The following is a 15,136-nucleotide window of genomic DNA, read 5'->3' as shown; positions in this document are numbered from 1 at the left end:
ACGCTCGGCTGTGCTCGGGCATTTCTTTCTCAGCCCACCCTTCGATAGCTCAGTTGGTAGAGCGGAGGACTGTAGTGAGACAATAAAACTGAAATCCTTAGGTCGCTGGTTCAAATCCGGCTCGAAGGAGTGACTTTTAACCCTCGAGAGTTTCATCATAATGTCACATCATTTTTTCACTGGTTTTTTGGCTAAAGGGCCGATGTGACATATATGTCACAATGATTTTTATCTGATTTGATTTTTTATCTGAAGTGCATTTGTTCAATGCATGTGTTTACAACACGTTTATGTAATAAAGGATGTGTTATGTAGTCATTAGAATCCTTGACTGGTCAAATCTTACCTTTAGCAAGTCGATAGAGCCTTTTTAAAATTTGCTAGCTCTGCATCTGTAAACACAAAATCACCTACAAACAAACCAGCCTGTTTGACCCCAATGGTACAGCAAATCACTCATTAAGGAATATGACATGCAGTTTTTATTTAGTAAACAATGTTTAGCTTTTAATCTTAGTGAAACTGAGGGGAAATCGCTGCATATCAGTTTACGATTAATGAATTCCTCGATAATTTGCATCCCTATTCTGACCTGGAAGATTGAGAAGATCGGACCAGTTGTATTTTGGAATATCTGAATGCTTTTTTGTGGAATACTTGATGCGGCCCAGCCTCACCCAGCCTCGACCCCCCATCGCCCCCCGGGTAAATTGAGTTTGAGACCCCTGCTGTAGATCTTTGTTTAAAAAAAAAAAAAAAAGACCATATGTCCCAGTTTTTGGGCCTCGTTGGCGCAGTAGGCAGCGCGTCAGTCTCATAATCTGAAGGTCGTGAGTTCAACCCTCACACGGGGCACAACTTTTAGAGACAGCATTGAATAAAGAGTACACACACTCACCATTTACAGGTACATAATATTACATAGTAGCATCAACAAGCTAATTTACAGAGGAAATGACCATAAAAGCAGGTGTCTGTCAGTGCTTACTATACAATCCGGTGGTTGCCTACCCATTGTGCATGTGTGGAACACAGACCTTAAGGGGCCCCACACTGAACAGACTGTGTGACAGAGGCTGGGGATCAATGCCACCATTGTGAACACAATACCAGGAAGTTTGGCCAAGTGGTAAGGCGTTGGTCTCGTAAACCAAAGATCATGGGTTCAATTCCCATTCATGCCTTCAAAGATCTGTAGGAGGTTCCTTTTAAAGAAAGACAAAACCCATTGAGAGTAAAAACTATAGACAGAGCTTCCGTGATGTCACCCATTTGTTTCTGAAGAGCCGTTCTGAGGCTCGTGGGAGCCGCCATGTTGGAAGCATCACGTCCGCCAAAAACTCCAAATACGTACAAAGAGGGGGAGCACGAGTGGAGTTTGGGGGCGGGCCATCGTGAAAGCAGGAAACTCGCGCTGTTATACGTCAGCCTTCTGCTGCTCAAGTGGCAACTCCTATAATTATGCAGAATTTTAAGTCCGAATATAATTAAAACGAGTAAGTTATATAAAAAAAAATCACCCCCATACAATTGACACTAGAAGAGAACCTATCATCTGAGACCAGAATTTTTTTGTACCAGGCTGTAAACATGTTCATTCCTGCTGTGAAGTCGGACATTTTAACATGGGAGTCTATGGGAAATGACTCGCTTTTGGAGCCAGCCCCCAGTGGTTGCGGCATGAATTACAAGTTTTGACACTTCCGCATGGGCTTCAAGTTTGAACCCCGAAGGTTGCCGCACAGCTGATATGCTGAAATGCTACAGACACTGCGCCACCTACTGGCCAGAGGACCTGTCTTTTGTTTAGGGGCCTTAAACAATTTCCCTCTGGGATTACTAAAGTACCTAAAATAAAAAAAAAATGTAAAAAAATTTCCCAGAATGCGTAATTTAATCCAAGTCTTCAAAATGGTGGAACAAACATTTCACACATTTCATTTCAGATCCTTTATTGTTCTGGAAAGAAAACCAAAACAAAGTCCTGACGTCCCATTACAAATATCATGGCAGCTGTTCATCCCTCTCCTGACGGTTCTCTTCCACCTCCAGCTTGTCCACACTTTCCGAGCTTTCCGAGCACATGTGACACGCGTGGTAGATAGGTCGCTAATTCCAGACAGCTATAGCGCACAGTAGTCTTTTATTCATTTACATTTCAGTTTCAGCTGCTGACACATGAAGATCAGAGGGCACACATGGCTCGTTGGTCTAGGGGTATGATTCTCGCTTAGGGTGCGAGAGGTCCCCGGTTCAAATCCCGGACGAGCCCTGATGTTTAACTGTATTCCTTGTAGTTGACTCTTTTCAGTTCCTCTCTAACTACCACACAGCTTTACAAAGCTAACAAAGTTCTATTCAGACTCATCCCAATCCAGAGCAGTTGTTCCACAGTAACACCTGCAGGAGGACGTCATCACCCAGTATGTGACCTGCACTGTGAGCTGTAAGGTCTTATACAGACAGGTGTGTGTCTGTCCTCATCAAGTCCAATCAGTATCATCAAAGACAGCTGGACTCAGATGAAGGTGTAGAACCATCTGAAGGACGATCAGAAGAAATGGACGCACCTGAGTTCAATATATGAGAGTCACAGCAAAGGCTCTGATACTTAGGACCATGTCATATTTCACTTTGGCTTTTTAATACATCTGCAAACATGTCAACAACTCTGTGTGTTTCTGTCAGTATGGGGAGCTGTGTGGACATTAATGAGGAAAAATGAACTTCAATGATTTTAGCAAATGGCTGCAATATAACAAAGTGAAACATTTAAGGGGGTCTGAATACTTCCTGCACCCACTGTACACATAACAAATGAATGTGACTGAAACAACAGCTCTGTGTGTAATATAAATATACAAACTAATGTGATTTGATCAGAACATTTTAAAAGACAGTGATGATCTGTTCTTATTGTCTAAACAGGAACAGTTGAAGCTCAGCTTGCAGCCCCTGTATCTCAGGCTTCTCAGCTTCTCTTCAGATGTTTGGACGTTTCTGCTGGAACCTCTCATTTAATGACTCACATTTAGAACTTCTGACTTTATGTGGAGGAGGGATTGATTTTGGAATGAGGAGGCTGCAGCCTGCAACCACTAGATGTAAGCATTGCACAGCATTGGTGGTTCAGTTCAGATTGAGAGAATGCAAAGAGTGTGCAAAGCTGTCATCAAAGCAAAAGCTGGCTGCTTGGAAGAATGTCAAACATCAAACATATTCTGCTTGGTTTAACACTGTTTGTTCACTGCGTCATTCCACATGTGTTCCTTCATAGCTCTGATGTCTTCCGGATGAATCTACAATGTAGAAAGTCATAAAAACAAAGACAAACCACTGAGTGACTTTTGACTGGTACATTTAAAATGTCATCATATGTCCAAACCAGCAGGGGGAGCACTGATCATAAACTCTCTGTCTCACATGTTATTGTCATGTGTTTTTTTGGACGATGATGCTGACTGTTGTTTTCTTGCTTCTTTCTGTAAACAGCTTGTAAACAGCAGCTTCCCTGAGGGGAAACTCAGCTAATAAATGATGCTGTAACCTCTGGGACCTGATCTGCTGGGTGGGAGTCCACTACATCAGTGGTCCCCAACCACCGGGCCGGGGACCGGTACCGGTCCGTGGGTCATTTGGAACCAGGCCGCACAGAAAGACTGAGCAAAACATATATTATTCATTATCTGAGTCTGAAAGCTGTTTCATTTATAAATCGATCAGATTCATCCGCCTGTGCCTTTAAGCACCTGTCCAGACGCTTGTCTCGGTCACGGGATACGGCACCCCAAAATTAAGCCCACAAGCTAGCACAAATGAATAAAAAACAAACGTCTTTGGAGAGCTTCTTCGGAAAGGGGAAAAGGCCTAACGAGGAGACAGGAGAAGAGGAGCCTACCCCTTCAAAGAAAAAGAAACCCGCATTTAAAAGACTATATCAGGAGTCCTATTTAAAATACGGATTTATTGCAACAGGTGATTCTCACACACCAAGTCCTCTCTGAGTGATGTGGCGACAGACTCGCAAATGAGGCAACGAAGCCTTCAAAACTGCGAGACCGAGCACCCTGCATTAAAAGACAAGCCATGGAAGAAAACATGAACAAGAACGACTGAAGCAATTAATGACGGCCAAAACTAAATTACGGAGTGGACTGGACATAAGAAACACACGGGTGTCATGTCTCCCATTATCCCTAGATGGGACCGCCTCATTGCTGAGAAAGCTCAAAGGCTCCCACTAATTAAGCATAAGAGTAAGTTGAGTAAGTCTCTTTATGCACTTTTTTTTCTGTGCCGGTCCGTGAAAGTATTGTTTTACATGATACCGGTCCGTGGTGCAAAAAAGGTTGGGGACCGCTGCACTACATCATCCATCCATCCTCATCCATCCAGCTACACCCTCCCTCATAAAACGCAGGCTGGAGGATGCGGGCATCGATCCCGCTACCTCTCGCTTGCGCTTACTGCATCGCGCTAGTCGAGCCAAAGTAAGCCCAAAGTAAGCCCACATTAGCCAATCACGTTCCTTTCCCTGGGCTTACTTTTGACCAATCACGTTCCTTTCCCTGGGCTTACTTTTGACCAACCAATCGCGTTCCTTCACTGTGGCTTACTTTTGACCCTTCCTCGTGAAAACAGTAAGATGAAGTTTACTTCACCTTATTTAATTTACTATAAATCGGCCATTGTCTGTTCAGATACAGTCTGTACCTTAAGAAAACAAAACAGGCCGACATAGCGATATAGCGATTGGACATTATATAGCACACGTTTTCTTCGACGTACCCGTCAACCTGTAAATACCGACCAAAAAATGTCACTACCATTGATCGCTATCGCTGTCATGGCCACCCGCTAACAGGCTATACGTGCAATTGATTCTCTGTAAACCGGTAGATATTGCTCTATTGTTCGTTTTATGTAATGTTCACATAACATACTAATATGCATGTAATACCTTGTAATGGTGTAAACCGCTTTTTGTAGATGTAAAGTAGCCTACATGTAGGAGGTCATTCACTATCTCTATAAACTATAAACGTAGGATATTGATCAGTTCAGAAATTCCAGTTTTAACATTAATATAGTAAAGTTAAGGATTCAGACATTGGGGTTTTCAAAATACATCAGAATAAATCAAAATAGAATACTTTTTACTCTTACAAATTAAGTTATGTTATGATGTTAAAATGGTTTGTTTTCAGGTGGGTGTTTTATTACAATCCCTCCCCTTTAACAACTTACCTCTACAAATATTTAAATAAAGGTACAATACAATAGCTCAATGAAAATAACATGGTTTTGCTTTGTAGGAGACACAGTAGTACACATTATCATAGTAATGTGAATTACTTTATCAATCCCTGTGGGGAAAAGAAGTAGCTTGTTAAATGATCACACTCTAAAAGTACAGGTATCTTTCAGCTGTAATTGTGTTTTCATTTCAGAAAATGTATGCTTATCCGGTTTTTAAGCAGCAGTCAGCCACATCACAGCGTCTCCTCATGGCGCCATCAGAGGAGGCGATGCGAACGCAAAATGTGGAATCTGGAAGGGCCAAACCTGAAGAGGAAGTGCTGGCGGAGGCCAGAACGTTTGTGAGTGTAAACGGTGGAGACCCCAGTGACCAGTTTTTGGTGCTTGCTCACTGCAAGCTCCAGTTTGGGAAGTACCAGGGCCAGAGATTTAGATGGCTCCTGGAAAACTCTCTGGGGTATGCATTGTATTTGATGGACAGCATATCTAAAGAGACGGTGCAGGCAAACCCCCTGTCACAAAATAAGCAGCTGTTCATCCAGTACACATCTCTTATTAGAGAGATGGCAGAGGAACTGGAGAAGTTTAAAAGAAAGCAGCAAGTGCAAGCAGAAGCCCGGGAAACTGGAGACCAGGGATGTTTGATGGTAGAGTTTGGAGACTTCAAGGGCCGGTCCATGAAGGACGTCTATGAAGACCAGAGCAAGGAGGCCCAGGCTCTCATCAAGTACCTGATCAAGGCAGATGCCAGGCCCAAAACCCTGCAGCCTCCAGTGCCTCTGCACCTACACCTGCAGCCTCCAGTGCCTCTGCACCTACACCTGCAGCCTCCAGTGCCTCCAGTGCCTCTGCACCTACACCTGCAGCCTCCAGTGCCTCTGCACCTACACCTGCAGCCTCCCACATGTCTGCTCCTTCACCTGCTGCCATCCAAACTGGTGTGTGGAAGACTGGCACTGTGAAAGCACTGTTGGCGCGTGGCAAACATTTGTCTCCTTCACAGCTGGCTAAAAAACTGATGTCACCAGTTAAACCCTGTGAGTGTAACTGTGTAACATGTACTGTATATGTATTCAGTTATCATTATGGCAGACTACACAGACTTATCCACTTGCTGTTTCCAGCCCCAGTACCGCAGTGCACTCTGCCAACAGAACCCCCAGCCAAACATTTGGCACAAAGGCAGCTCTTCCCTACTGGTAAGTAACATCGTACATTGTTTGTCCTTGTGTCTTGTCAACAGTAATAATTTTATTAACCTATTAATAAATGCTAATAACATTTTATATTTGTGCTGCAGGCACTTCTGTTGCCCCTTCTGGAGCGGGTGACTTTGCTGAAGACGATGATGAGGAGCTGGTATCTGCAGTGTCACAATATGAAGCACAGCAGAATACAGGTGTGGCATACGACACAAATGCAAATATTATGAAAATGTTTAGTGAAAACACACTGTGAAGTATTATTTTTGAGGAATAAAAAATCACTGTTTTTTCAAATATTTTTGTTTACAGTACAGGATTATGTCGCATCGAGCTTCAAGCGGGATGCATTCTTTGAGTGCACCTCTTCAAAACCTTAAGGATATCCAAAGGTGTTGGTGTTTTCATTTGTGTTTCCCGTTGAGAAACAATCATTGGATAACATTTTCACTAACATCACTTGCTTTTCTCACTCACTATCTGTCTAATCCCCTGAACAGGACGGAGGAGATTCATTGTTTTAATGATCACAGTAACTGTTTTTCATCACTGCAACTGTGTGCACGCTTCATGTCTGTGGGCATCACTACTTTATACTAAATTCATCACAACTTATTTTCTTTGCTCTATTCCATCTAATCCTTTTCAAATACAGCTCTGGAAAAAATAAGAAACCACAGTGGTCTCTTATTTTTTTATGTCTAACTATTAATTATAATCATAATCTATTAATGCTTGTCCAAATGTATGCTGTGCAGGCAGATTGTGGACTGCGATCAAATACAACAGTCATCCTTATATTATTTTTTTCTGCATTTCTCCTTCAAAAGCTCCAGCCATTGCTCATTCAGAGGCCCGTGCTGGTCCGCCTCTAGTGGTAAAAATACCAGACCCTCCACATCATCAGCCACCTGCTGAGCTCCCTCGTCACTGGAAGGATCAGCTTCCACCTTTCCAGCAGGAGTGGATCCGTAAGACCCTCTTCAAGGCCAACCTACACACTGGCAAGCCAGAGCTAGTGCCCCAGCTGAAGCTTTGGTGGCATCCTCCTCAGCCCCCTCTCATTCACAGTCAGCTGCCCGCCTCACCTGACCTCTTCTTCTGTCGGCCCCTTTTTTTATGGATGCCGCTGAAGATGTGGCAGTTCCCTCTTGTCTGTGTTCGCCCAGACTGTGGTAAACACAGACTAACAGTGGCAGGACTATATCGTACTGTGCGCAGGGTCTTAGACATCGACGGGTGGTATGACCTTGCAACAGAGTACTTGGAGTGCAAACGCTGCACAAAAAAGTATCCAGCCTGGTCCGAAGACATCTTAGGACAACTGGATATGGGTCACCGCAGTCAGTTTCCCGCTTTATTGACATACAGGTAAGTCATAATTAAGATCAAACATTATTAGGTGCTTTGATTTGTGTTATTGTTTAACCAAAAACTGCATTTGTGTTATTACACTGGTCTTTCATTAGATACTCATGTGACAACCGGGTGGTGAGGATGATGAGGGAGAGGACATTGGGCAACAGTGTGACTCAGCTTCACAAGAAGTTGATGGAGCAACATGGTGAGGCATGGTCGCAGCGTGTACTGCAGTACCTCACTGCCTGTGAGCCATTTGCAAAGTCCTCCCTTTGCAGCCTCCTGTGTTCCTTGAGCCTCCTCCCTTACCTGCCATACCTAAACCTAAGTGGATGTTAGCTGTATACGCCAGGGATGTTCTGGGGCGACTGCATGAGGTCAAGGCCAAAATTACATCTGTCTTTGGGTCTGTGCTCAAGATTGACTCCACTAAAAAGGTATCACAGCATTTTACCTATACAGAATGTTGGCCAGATATAAATATGTTTGCGTGCATAATGAACACTCTGTTTGACCTTTTCCAAATAGGTCACAAAGAAACTTGCTGGGGCTGCTTCAGGGACAGCTGCTTGGTGCACAAATGTGGGAAATGAGCACGGCCAAGTCCTTGTCTCTGTGCTCACAGCTGCCGAGGGACATGGATTGGATGCCATGGCAGCTGGCCTGATGAAGCGCTATCGGGAGGCAGGACAGATGCCCCCAAAAGTGATGTATGTGGACAGAGACTGCTGCAGTCAGCATGGCCAGTCTCGTGTTAAGGCCATGTTTTCAGAGTGGGATGACCTCGAAGTGCGCCTTGACATCTGGCATTTTATGCGCCGATTTGCTGCAGGTGTCACAACAGAGGCTCATCCACTCTATGGAGTCTTCATGGCACGTCTGTCCACGTGCATCTTTGAATGGGATCCAGAGGATGTCGCTGCTCTTCGCCGTGCAAAGGAGGGGGAGCTAGCAGCAAAGAAGACCGGCCACCTCTCAGAAAAGGCACTCAGTGCTCGCATTACCCGGAGGGAGTTGGCACTGCACTGCCGCAGGAGGACCAGAGGGATGGAGGAGACCACCAGCCTGATTGGATCACTGATTGATCACTTTGACAGTGTGGATGGGAAGGACACTCTGGGAGTTCCTCTACTGGACCATGATCGGATCCAGCAAATATGGAAAGAACAGCAGAAACATGTACTGTGTATCCAAGACCCAGAGAACTTCCCACTCTACATTAAGAAGGGGACACTGAAGAAAGGTGGTGTGGAGCTGTGCTGCTACAGGTGTGCCCGTGGCTCTACCTCCCTGGAGTCTTTCCACCTCCACTTGAACCGCTTCATCCCAGGTATCCCATATGGATTACAGTGTCTCTTTAAGTATTATAAGCACTGTAACTGTTTCCATTACTTTAAAGTAATGTCACATTCTACAGTAATATTACAGTCCTTTTCTGATGTCAGAACAGATCTTATCTCACAAGAAACTAATTTAATTACTTTTCCTCATTAATTCTGGTTATAATGATGATTTTTCATGTATTTACATAACTCTATTGCATGTAACCTCATAGTACCTCAAATGTAGCACATATCTTGCGTGTGTGTGACCCTTTTTCCTATTTTATTTAACCTTTAGGAACCAGTGCCAGTGATGCACATTTTCAGGCCTATCTCCTTGAAGGCTTGATGCGATGGAATGAAGATCGGATGGAAGAGGCTGTAAAAGGAGCCTCTTCCATCCGATCATATGGCAGTGCCCTGCGAGAGGCTGTGGACCAGCTCAGCCGAGTTGTGTTTGGGAAGCCCTGGGATGAGCGCTACCGCCCTCCTGGAGTATACACAGGCAAGAAATACTCATTTAACACCAATATAAATCATTTATTCATCAATCCACATTTTTGTATTTTGAAACATTATCTGTATAACCTTTTATGTTCTGGACAAAATATTAAGAACACTTTCTTTTTTGTTTTTTTCTTGTAGGTGAATTGCTGGGGGTGGAGTATCTGTACAGCCAGACAGGCAAAACATTGACTCCAGTGCTCCAGAACCCTGAAGAGGAGGACAGGTTGGTGGAGCAAATAAATGACGAGGACCTGCAAGATGAGGGATTTCAGGAGGAGATCATGGAGGACATCACAGTATCAGTGCTCTGTGAGGATGACCCCTGCCATGATCTTCAAAAGAGCCCCCCATCTTTGACAACCAGTCCTCAGGCCTCTGCTCCACCCCACCCATCCACGTCCAGTGATGGAGATGGACAGCATCCTGCCTCTGCCTCCTTAGTGCTGTCACAGCCGTCTGACATCTGTCAGGCTGCACTGGATCCTGGAAGCAGTCCATCAAACGAGCCTCAGGTAAGACATTTTAATGGCCTTTTAACTTTTGGTCAGCTTTTATTGCACATATATTAACATTAATCTGCATTTACTAGGGAGCAGTTATTGGCCCTGATGGTGTCACTGGGTGGGACAAGGTCCAGGAACTGGCTGGTTACCTTGTGGGTCTTCGTGAGGCTTCTTACCTCACTGAGCTGCAGGTGACAGAGGCCTTCCGGCTGTGGGCAGCGCTTCCTGATGGTGACAAACAACGGGTTAACTACCAGCCTCGACATCAGCCTCGACTGACACACGGCCGCTTTAAGGCACCAAAGCGATCTGGAGTCACCCCGGGTGTGGAGAGTGTAAAACGGTGTTTGATTGGCCATCCTGGGGGGCCAGCTCAGTGGCCTAGTACCAGCCGCTTAGTTGAGGCCATATGTGTAAAGCTGTGCGCTTTACACAGGTCAACAACCAAAAAGGCTGGAGTGAGCAACCCCAGGTGCTCACTCCAGCACCAGGCTGATGGAGGAAACCACGATCCAGCTCTTTGAGCTAAACCAGCGGACACTCATTCAGTGGTAGGCAGGGTACACTATTTGCCTCAAATGAAGTAAATACTTCTAAACACATATAATACAAATGATGTATTTTCAGGTTTCAACGGCGGCAGAAGAATCAGGAATTGAGTGTCCTTAATCAGGGACCGGCTCCATCTGCCTCAATTCCTGTGGCTCAAACCCGGCTTACTGCTCCGAGGGAACCACTGGATGAAGCACCAGTCACGTCAGGCCCAAGACACGCATTTGTACTTCCACCAAATCAGGAAGGACAGGCTCCTCCTCTGCGGCCTGGTCGCCGGCGCATCAGGGAGCGCCCCATCACACCTGCGCCCACAGTACCTGGTCCCACAGCATCAGAAACTGCACAGCCTGTTTCAGCAGCTGGGTTAGGCACGTTAGTTCTGAACCCAAACATGACTGTGCCAGTGGTGATGGCAGCTTCTGGTACTGCAGCATCCGGTGCAGGCACAGCCCCGCTTCTTCCTGCGTCTGCTGCTCCTCTTCCTACTGTGTCCCGTTTCACTCAGAGGAACAGGCGGCGGCGGGCTCTGGAGGAGGAGAGTGGAGTCCAAAAAAGGAAGTATGTATGTTACCTTCAACACATGCAGCAAATGTGGGCATCCTAAAACAGCAGAGTTTGGCCACAGTAGATATGGTAATGCCACATTTTGCTCGCGTTCATCCAGTGGAATGTCTCTGGATGAGTGGCTGCGCCAGCAAAAACATCCACAGTAAACACTATGTTTGGCCTGTATATATTGTATATAAGCAATTTTCTTATGTTTAAATCAACAAGCCTGTCTGTCTTTATGCAGTGCTGTTGAATGTTATTGTATAATTGTACATTGTGTAATATTTGACCTAATATTTGACCTGTATATGTTGTATATATTTTCACATGGGTGAATGGGCTGAATAGTATTTTATAGTCCTGTATGCAGTGTGTGTGTGTGTGTATTCACTTGTATTTGTTTTATATTTGTTCTGATAAATCATATAAACATTTAAGATTCACTCTGATCTTTATCAAAGAAGCTCCCACACAAAAACACGTTTGAATGCTCATTGTTCATATTATTAAACCATAAACAGGTAAACATCACAAGTCATTGGATGGGGCATATCATGTTAAAGCCAAAGTAAACACTAAATAAAGTAAAAAACGTCTGTTGATATTGTAATATATTTAAACATATCTAAACTAAGCTAAATCAATCATTAATTGATTTAGTTAATCATTAATTGATTGAAACGTTGTGGGTTTTAAACATTCCAACAACTCTATACATTGTCGCACAGCTGACGGCACAGACTACGGGTTCGAGTCCAGCCCATAGCAGATGATTTGTTTCATATTTCACTTAAACTCCTTTATAATGAACAGGAATATTGCCTCAATACCGCTACACGAGACGTTTGTCCGCGCACAGCGGGGCTCCACATTTTTCTCAACTTTTTCCCTTGCGTGCGACAGCGAGAAAATCGGACCCCTTCTTTTGCGCAGCGAGCGCTCTACCATTTGAGCTAATCCCCCTTGTACAAAGGGTCAATTGCAAGTCAATCAGATCTCACTACACTACATGAAGTGTACTAGTGAAGTATTGGAAGCATCAGACTTTTAATCTGAGGGTCCAGGGTTCAAGTCCCTGTTTGGGCAGAACACTTTGTACTCCCTCTTGCTTGTACTCCCCTTCCCTCTCTGTTAATGTGCTTGGACAGAGCTCTGTGAACAGCCAGCCTCTTTGTGTCTTGCCCTCCTTGTGCAAGGTGTCAATGGTCGTCTTTTGGGCAACTGTCAAGTCAGCAGTCTTCCTGTGGTTGTGCAGCCTACAGAACTAGACTGAGACCAGATGTAACAAAATAATGTACTTCGCTATTTTTAACATCACAATTTGTTACTGAGTACACTTATTATTTTGAATAATGACCGGCCTTTTCTTAACCAATAAAGATACCAGTTACAAACTGAGCAACATAGCTGACATTTGACTGACTGACTGACAGTCCGTCCTATGACAGCCAGGTGCACGGTCACTGAAGGGGACATCTGATTGGACCCTTGGACCTGATATAAAAACCGTGTGGCGCGAACGACGGTCAGACCCTCCTTCATCAGCTTATGAGAGGTAAGACCTGACAATTGATAACGGAGGAGATGAGGAGGAGAGAGGGGGGAGAGAGAGAGAGGGGGGAGAGAGAGAGAGAGAGAGAGGGAGAGAGAGAGAGGGAGGGAGAGAGAGGGAGGGAGAGAGAGAGAGGGAGAGACAGGAGAGAGAGAGGGAGAGGAGAGAGAGAGAGAGGGAGGGAGGGAGAGAGAGAGAGAGAGGGAGGGAGGGAGAGAGAGGGAGAGAGAGGGAGAAAGAGAGAGGAGAGAGAGAGAGGGAGAAAGAGAGAGGAGAGAGGGAGAGAGGAGAGAGCAAGAGGGAGAGAGAGAGAGGGAGGGAGAGACAGGAGAGAGAGAGGGGGGGGGGGAGAGAGGGAGGGAGAGAGAGGGAGGGAGAGAGAGGAGAGAGCAAGAGGGAGAGAGAGAGAGGGAGGGAGAGGGGGAGAGGGAAAGATAGAAAGGGAGGGAGAGAGAGGGAGGGAGAGAGAGAGGGGGGGAGAGAGGGGGAGAGAGGAGAGAGCAAGAGGGAGAGAGAGAGAGGGAGGGAGAGACAGGAGAGAGGGAGAGGAGAGAGAGAGTGAGAGGGAGAGAGAGAAAGGGAGGGAGAGAGGGGGGGAAAGAGGGAGAGAGGAGTGAGAGGGAGGGAGAGAGATAGCGAGAGCTAGAGAGAGGGAGAGAGAGAAAGGGAGGGAGAGAGGGAGAGAGAGAGAGAGGGAGGAAGAGACAGGAGAGACAGAGAGGGAGGGAGAGATAGAGAGGGAGAGGAGAGAGAGAGAGAGAGAGGGGGGAGAGAGAGAAAGGGAGGGAGGGAGAGAGGGAGAGAGAGAGGGGGGGAGAGGGAGAGAGCAAGAGGGAGAGAGAGAGAGGGAGGGAGAGGAGAGAGAGAGAAAGGGAGGGAGAGAGGGGGGGAGAGAGGGAGGGAGGGAGAGAGAGGAGAGAGAGAGCGAGAGGGAGAGAGAGGGGGGGGAGGGAGGGAGGGAGAGAGCGAGAAAGGGAGGGAGGGAGAGAGCGAGGGAGAGAGAGAGAGGGAGGGAGAGAGAGAGAGAGGGAGAGAGAGAGAGGGAGGGAGAGAGAGAGAGGAGAGAGATAGAGAGAGAAAGGGAGGGAGGGAGAGATAGAGAGGGAGAGAGAGGGGGGGAGGGAGGGAGAGAGAGGGAGGGAGGGAGAGAGGGGGGAGAGAGGGAGAGAGGGAGAGGGGGGGGGGGAGAGAGAGAGAGAAAGCTCTCCACCACCACCAGGTCTAGACCCCGGGGGGATCTTATGATCCAGCAGCCTCTCCTCTTGCGTTTTCCCCCCTTTCCGGATGTGGTCTTCACGATCACATTACACATCACATCACATCACATTAATCACTGCATTGCTGTATATTTATTGTGATTAAATATCACTCATTTGTTTAACCTATACTCACTGGATGAACTCAATTAAATTGAATTTTCCATCCAATAAATGCAGCAGAAATAGAAACAGTAAGGTGCATAACATTCCTCCAGGACATAAACCTTTGCATTTCAATATACCAAATTAAGTTGGATGAAACCCCCACATCGCTGGGCTCCTGTCTTCAGAACGTGTAAGCTGCCCTCCTATAGGGTTGAAAAACACAAACACACAACATGAGCCATGAACTTCAATGCAGCGGCTTTATATTCCTAACCAGAAATCTTTGTTCATATCTTTACCAATGTCAAACTAAGAAGAACATGTGCTTTGTGTTGTTCTTCCACTGACTGAAACATGAAAAAAGAGATGTCACACATGGCTCGTTGGTCTAGGGGTATGATTCTCGCTTCGGGTGCGAGAGGTCCCGGGTTCAAATCCCGGACGAACCCTCATCTTTGAACTTCAGTAGATAGGATGGCTGCTTCATGTTTACATTTACAGCACATAAGTTCATATTCCAACTTAGTCCCTGTAAACAGCAGTCTGCTCAAACTCTCAGAAGCAATCATTCTAGAACTGCACTGCACTGAGGACCAATGTCCAGGGAGAGCTGAGGAAGAAGTACAGGGGCTGTAAGGCAGGAGTGAAAGTAGAGGCTGCACGACATTTTAGACATTTAAGCCAGTGATCTTTGCCTTTGGAGACGGCTTATGGTGGAGAAATGAACATTCAATGCACGAGCAACAGATCTGGTTGACATTCCTGCTGTCAGCATGCCAATTGCACGCTCCCTCAATGCTTGTGGCATCTGTGGCATTTTGCTGTGAGACAAAACTGCACATTTCAGGGTGGCCTTTTATTGTGGGCAGTTTGAGGTACACCTGTGCACTAATCATGATGTCAGATCAGCATCTTGATGTGGCACACCTGTGAGGTGGGATGGATCATCTCAGCAAAGCAGAAG

General features: G+C 45.8%; 4 non-coding genes across 4 annotated transcripts; all 4 read left to right on the top strand.

Annotated features, from left to right (window-relative positions):
* The first annotated feature begins 38 nt into the window (after window positions 1–38).
* On the top strand, window positions 39–129 carry trnay-gua (transfer RNA tyrosine (anticodon GUA)). Its single transcript is given in 2 exon segments — window positions 39–75; window positions 94–129. It is a non-coding gene; the product is annotated as a tRNA-Tyr (tRNA).
* Window positions 130–782: 653 nt separating this feature from the next.
* trnam-cau (transfer RNA methionine (anticodon CAU)) lies at window positions 783–855 on the top strand. Its single transcript has one exon. It is a non-coding gene; the product is annotated as a tRNA-Met (tRNA).
* A 257-nt stretch (window positions 856–1,112) lies between these two features.
* trnat-cgu (transfer RNA threonine (anticodon CGU)) lies at window positions 1,113–1,184 on the top strand. Its single transcript has one exon. It is a non-coding gene; the product is annotated as a tRNA-Thr (tRNA).
* Window positions 1,185–14,549: 13,365 nt separating this feature from the next.
* Window positions 14,550–14,621, top strand: trnap-cgg (transfer RNA proline (anticodon CGG)). The gene has a single exon. It is a non-coding gene; the product is annotated as a tRNA-Pro (tRNA).
* Window positions 14,622–15,136: the final 515 nt, after the last annotated feature.

Source organism: Parambassis ranga, unplaced genomic scaffold (assembly GCF_900634625.1).
Source record: "Parambassis ranga unplaced genomic scaffold, fParRan2.1 scaffold_21_arrow_ctg1, whole genome shotgun sequence".
Classification (NCBI taxonomy): Eukaryota; Metazoa; Chordata; class Actinopteri; family Ambassidae; genus Parambassis; species Parambassis ranga.
The sequence above is the reverse complement of the archived record's forward strand: the minus strand, read 5'-3'. Positions and strand labels throughout refer to the sequence as shown.